The 6,812-nt window shown below is 42.1% G+C and overlaps 1 pseudogene; it reads left to right on the plus strand.

Moving 5' to 3' along the window:
* Positions 1 to 930: 930 nt before the first annotated feature.
* Positions 931 to 6,589, plus strand: LOC136538118 (signal peptide peptidase 2-like; annotated as a pseudogene).
* Positions 6,590 to 6,812: the final 223 nt, after the last annotated feature.

Genomic DNA, 6,812 nt, shown 5'->3' on the forward strand with positions numbered 1-6,812 from the left:
CGGATGTGTCCACCCTGATAGAGGGCCACCACCGAGCGTTGCCTTCATGGGGTCAAGGAGCAGCCGACGAAGAGGAGGCCTCGGTGTGGCGGGTGACAGATCGAAGGGCGAGGACACGGAGACAGAGGGGAACAGTCTTTATTGCAACCTGCTATTTTGGGCGTGTTTGGTTCCCTATATATCGGTGAACCAGTCTCTCCAGATGTAGTGGCTGCCTGTTTGGATACTTGCGCCAGGGATCGGGGCAGGCTCCAGTGGTGCAAAAGCCACCCTCTAGCCAGGCACCCGTGATGCGGGAAAATCCAGCGTTTCCCCAGAGCCCGGCTGGAGCAGTGCGGGTGGGAGCACGTGGGGTGCACGCGATAGAGAGGGGAGATGCAAGCATCTAGGCAACCAATCACTTGCTCGGTGCAGACTGTATGCATGGATCCTAGCAACCAAACAAACACATCACTTGCATGCTCTCAGCCTGGCTGCCGATGGCCTGGTTCCTGAGAACGGACCTGGCTAGACTGGGAAGGCAACCAAACGTGCCTTTTGCGAAGGAGCAGGGGGGACGACGGCGGCGGGGATCTGGTTGCAAAGGAGCGGGAGGATGAGCTGTGATGCGCCGATACCCACCCGATGCGGCCGATGTGGATGTGGGTTGCCACTCGGAATATTCGGGTTGGATTGTTCAACCCACTATGTATAAATGGGCTAGGTTACAGTGTTAGACCTTGTTTGGCTGCTCGGGTATTGGCGCGGATCGGCCCTTAAACCACGTGTGACGTGGAACAAAGCCCAATCGGAGTGAGCTCCCGCTTTCGGCCCGAATATGCATTTGGCTGCTCGAGTATTGACGTGGGTCAGTGGGTGACGGACCAACGTAGGTGAATACGCAGGCTCCCCTCATAAAAAAAAAGTAAATATACGCAGGCAAAAGAAAATCCCTTTGCTAAAAAAAAAGGCAAAAGAAATCCCCACCGGAGCTGTGGAGAGACCGAGCTCTGCCTCTCGCGTGCGAGCGCGCTGCGCACCCCGCCTCGCCGGTGCCAATTCGATCGGCGCCGCTCTGGCCGCCTCGTCGTCGTCGCCTCTCCGGCCTCCTCCTCCTCCTCGTCGCCGCTCCGGACGCCTCCTCGTCGTCGCCCCCGCCGCATCCGCGACATCGTCGTCCTCACCCAGCCATCCACTGCACTCCGGCAGACCTGGTAGAATCCGCTCCGGTGAGCCTCTCCCTCCCCCTCCTCTTCCTTCCATCTCCACTGCTCTGATGCTTCACTTTTTTTTAGTCTACGGTTTCGATTTCACCTTTCTTCTCCCACAGATCCGGTAGAGTCAGATCTCGTCGGGTTGCATCTTGGTGTTCCCTCTGCTATGTAGAGTTGTATGTTTCCTCTTTTCTTTTGTAGAGTTGCATCCGGTAGAGTGAGATCTGCCATTGAAGCGACGGCTAGCTCCTGTATATGATCCATCCATCATTTTTTTTTTTGCCTTTTGTTTTACCTTGCTGTCTGTAGATCTGGTAGCACAATCGAATGACTTGTGCTCCTACAAAAGAGTAGGTACGCAGCAATACGATGATTCTTGCTCAGTTTCATCCGGTAGTGCGAATAACTGAAGCATTCTTTGACCTTACAGTACTTCTGAACAAAACACTCAGCTTCTGGATTGTGGACTCTAAATGTAAAACAAATTGGATAAAATTACATCTGTTCTACTGTTAGATGTTTCCTCCACTGTTAGCATTACTGATTGTTCGATCAAAAACTTAAACACTAGCTGCTTCAGATCAGAACTTGCTCTGCTAACTCATTATTTGTATGTCGCCGAATGATAACACCTCTTGTGCATCATCATCTTCGCAGGTTCACTTTGATATTCCAACAAAGGGCACCTTGCTAGTCTCCCAGATTGTTTCCTAACAATGAGGACGCATGAACGAGCTGCCAATTTGGCTCTTGCCGGTACGTTAATTGTGCAGTTGAGCCATCACTGCCTTTACAGTGCTCCTTACATTCTTCCTTTCCCTTTGATATAAAGAGCGTGTGCTGACCTCAGCAGCATATGTATTTTACAATATGCAGGTCTGAGCTTGGCGCCACTTGTGGTCAACTGTAAACCCAAATGTGAATGTGGTATTGACAGCATGCCTTACTGTCTATGTGGGTTGCTACCGTTCTGTCAAGCCAACTCCACCCTCTGTAAGTAATATGTGTTTATGTATCTGCTGGCTGTTACTGTGACTTGTAAGTCATCCAACCAACTGATTTGTTTTTGCAATTGTTATTATGCAGGAGACCATGTCCAAGGAGCATGCTATGCGGTTCCCCTTAGTTGGAAGTGCTATGCTTTTATCACTGTTCCTTCTATTCAAGTTTCTCTCAAAAGACTTGGTCAACGCTGTGCTCACTGCCTACTTTTTCATTCTAGGCATTGTTGCTCTCGCGTAAGTCCATTTTTTCTTGGAACAACTTTTGCAGACATGTTAAGTGTTTATGTGCTGTACTTATGAGGCCCTTCTTATGCAGTGCAACACTGCTTCCTTCTATAAAACGTTTTCTTCCAAAAGAGTGGAATGATAATCTCATCGTCTGGCGGGCTCCACTTATCCGCTGGGCTCCATTTATCCACTGTATGATCCTGACTCCCTTTCTTTGGTGCTTAGTCTTGTTGATCTAGTTATGCAGATCTTGAAATATTACTACACCTATGTTTTCAGTGCTATTTTAGAGCACTATTTGATTGTATTTTAAGTACTTCTGCACATTTAAAAAATTTGGTGGCTGGTGACCAAGAGTTGATATATTATTTTGTGTACTGAATGAACTCAAGCTTTTTCACCATTGACTCTTTCAACCCTGCTATGAATAGTTATAAAAGAAAAAAGCTGTGAACAAAATGATATTTCTCCATGTGGATATGGAATCTTCCATTTTTGTGACATTAGAAACTCCACATACTAGCATGGATGTATATTCTTTGTTTACAGCATTTTTATGGATATAGAAGCTTCCATTTCTCCCTCAGAAATAGACTTATTACAAGATTTCAATTACAATGGCTGCCATGGTGTTAACTGTTAATACAACCTTTGCATTTGATATTTGATTTCTTATGAGTCTTAGACTCTTAATTCAGAACAAGGACAAGTGGTATTGGATTTAACTATGCCAGTAGCCTCCCTTTATAATCTTTATTCTTGAAGATGGTTTAAGCCCATGAATTTCTTAATTCAGCACTCTCGGTGGAGTTCACAAAGTCCCAGATTGTTGCTTCAATACCTGGATTTTTCTTTTGCTTGTGGTATGCGTCAAAGAAGCATTGGCTTGCAAACAATGTTCTGGGATTGGCTTTCTGTATTCAGGTTTGTTTGCATGGTTTAACATTAATATACATTACTAAAGATTATGGAATAAAAGCTAAAATCATTTGATTTGTTTTACGCACCGGTTTTTATTTTACCAGAACCTTAACACTTCAATTTCGCAGGGGATTGAGATGCTGTCATTGGGATCATTTAAAACTGGAGCCATTCTCTTGGTAAGGGTTTTCCCAATGTTTGCTTGATTTGGCCTGAACACTATATGTTCTATTTTCTGTTATAACTTCTAAGAACACATCCTCATTATTTCAGTCACAAACCTGTCCTTATTTTATTATCTCTGCACTATCATAATCACCTACTGTAACATTTTATATATCTATGATTTATTATGGATCATCTGGTCTTAACATATCTTTACTTTATTTGGCTATGAAAGGAGCTATCTCCTATGCACTATAGGAAGCTAAAAGTATCGCATGTTGTCTGTATGTGGATTTAAATGTGTACAATTTCTTATTCTTGTCAAATTGTATTGTGCTCCTATCTTCATGAGAGTTCAATATATTTTCTAACACTTAAATAATTGTACTTTATAATCAAAATTCAGATCATGCTATCTGTTGGTTCTTCCCCTGTATTGACCAAAACATTTGTTTGACTGCAATATTTGTCCTAGCTGTGTCACCATGTTGGTAAATTTAATTTAATTCGATGCTTTGGTTTTTTTAGCATGCACTTTGTCATATATTTATTAAACTTTGGAAAAAATAGTTTTTCTTAGCAAGCTTTGAATTGGTGATCATATTATGTATGAATATTAAAATATGGAACCTTTGCCTGGTGTATAATAGATTAATAGTTCTGAAGTAATTGGGGCTGGGCCCTTGCATTTTGAGTGCCATTGAAACATTCTCTGTTCATTTATTCATATGTAAATGCATTTTTCCTTTTCCATTTCCAGGGTGGACTTTTTGTGTATGACATTTTCTGGGTGTTCTTCACTCCGGTTATGGTCAGTGTGGCTAAATCTTTTGATGCTCCGATAAAGGTCGGTGCTCTTTCCTACTGAACTTGGTCTTTGTTAATACCATTGTCAGTTAGTTCCATTTTCTCATCTTGATGCTTCAGCTGATCTGGCTTTGCTTGGTTATGTACAGCTTCTGTTTCCAACTGCAGACGCTGCACGGCCATTCTCCATGCTTGGCCTTGGTGACATTGTAATACCTGGTTAGTAATAAAAATTTATTTCCTTGTGCTATGTTATATTCTGCTTTGCAGTGATGCAGATTTTCCTCCCTTATTGAACGGTAATATCAGCCTCTGTAGGAGTGTCAAGTGCCAACTTTGTTCTACATGATTAGATTATCTGTACCAAACTGTTATATATTGGAACATTGTTAGAATGTCTATAAGTGGCATTTACTGATATGCTGTATCAATGGAGCTCTTGCTTTTGTTGATTCATGGGGATTGATTCAGAATTTTAGATTTATGATATGGGTTACTTTTGGTATCTATGTATTCTTTGTAGCACTTGATAGAGAATCAATGTTGCGACGAATTGGTCCTGCTGGATTGAGATCATGCTCTGCACCATATTGCTAGGTCCATGCTCAGATATACTTTTAGGACCATCTCGTTGCATGCAGCCTTAGGTTAGCCAATACAACCAATATTTGTGTCCATTCCTGGCCCCTGGAGAACCACACAATATGTATCAACAGAAACTATAATTTCAATTGATTCAAGTTGCATACAAAAAAGGTGATATTTGAATATGAATTTAGGCAGTTTCCAAGTCATTAAGCACATAATATGTATTTGTACTTTTGCTTCCAGGTATATTTGTTGCACTTGCCTTGCGCTTTGATGTCTCAAGAGGTATCAAGAACCGTTACTTCAACAGTGCATTTTTGGGATACGCTGTGGGTATGACTGGTGACCATCATAGTAATGAACTGGTTTCAAGCTGCACAGGTGAGTTCTGTTACTCAGGTTATATTGTCTTGATTCCCCTTGTTTCTGTCATCCCTCTAATATTAAGTACTATGATTATTTTTGGGGTTTATTGCAGCCTGCTCTACTATACCTCGTTCCTGGTGTGATCGGTTTCGTCGCTGTTCCCAGTCTGTGGTATGGAGAAGTGAAACAGGTCAGATTCTGAATACTTACTGCAGCTACCATTCCAAAGAAAAAGTTTTGTCTAGCCTCTTAACTCATCCTTTGCCTTGAACTTTGAGTAGCATAAAAGTTAAATAAAAGATGAACTGTTAGACACAGTAAATATGCTTCTTTGGATGCGCCTAATTGTGTTCCTGACTTTTCTGCTTGGTTGATGCTTGTCTCTTAGCTGTTACTACAAAACAATGTCACATCTTAAAAACTAGCGTTGCGCATGCAAGAAAAGGATCTCATGGCAAAAATAATCTTCTTAGAACAGTTACTACAATTTAGTATTGGGTGTAAAACTAGTGTCTTTTAAAGAATACAAATAACTCTTGTTTTGCAATCTGATTGCTTCACTTGGAGTATCTGACTTACTCAGGCACCGTATGGCCCTTTCATTTGTACATTTGGGTACCTACTTATCACTCTATCAGTACTACTGTTAGTCATGAAGAACTTGTCCTTATGCTGAGTTGGTATTAACTATTACTATTACATTTGTTGATGATTGAACTCAAGAATGTTGATGGCGATCTGTAGTTCCATCTCCTGGTCGTTTGTTCCATTTTCGTGCCATCTTTTTTTTGTGTGGGGGTGGGGGGGGGGGGGCGCTTTGCAAAGTTTTATCCTTTTTGTTTCCCACAAAAGTAGGCCTGTTATAAAATATGTATCAGAAATGCAGGACCTTCTGAGTTCTGACCACATTTCTTACAAATGCAGCTGCTGGAGTTTGACGAGTCAAAAGTTGAGGCAGAGGAAGGCGGTGCAGAAGAAGAGCAAGATGATGATAGTTCCCAAGGCAACAAAAAGGTGGACTAGCGTTCTAGCAGGATTTAGTTCCGGAGGTAAAAGGACAGGACGACAGTTTTCGTGTAAGGTCGTCTGGCAGCTAAACGGGCTTGATGACCTCTAATACCGGGTCGGCTTACTTAAGAACTTAGAAATGGTTGAACATGATACAAGTTTTTTTTCGCTTTGCGGATTATTTGACCTGGACTGGAGAGTGAATGATGAGGGAAAAAAGATTTTGTTACTTGCGATGTCCTGACGTGCTCCTAATTCGTTAAGGAATTAACCAGAACTCTGATTGGGCTGGCGCATTCATGCCATGCATCATGCTTGCTTTGCTTTTTTGCAGGCAAGAATTTCATTAGGGATTTTACAGGTTGAATCAGCTGGGAGAAACACCTCAGATCCAACATGGGCATAAAGAGCGAGTGATTTTAGAACACCGTGCTTAATCATATAGTCATGGCACATCAGTTTTACTTGGGCAAATTGTTTCTTAGTTATTATAGAAAAAAGTCATATTAACTCCCTCAACTTTTGCGAAAGT

Source organism: Miscanthus floridulus, chromosome 2, assembly GCF_019320115.1.
Source record: "Miscanthus floridulus cultivar M001 chromosome 2, ASM1932011v1, whole genome shotgun sequence".
Taxonomy (NCBI): Eukaryota; Viridiplantae; Streptophyta; class Magnoliopsida; order Poales; family Poaceae; genus Miscanthus; species Miscanthus floridulus.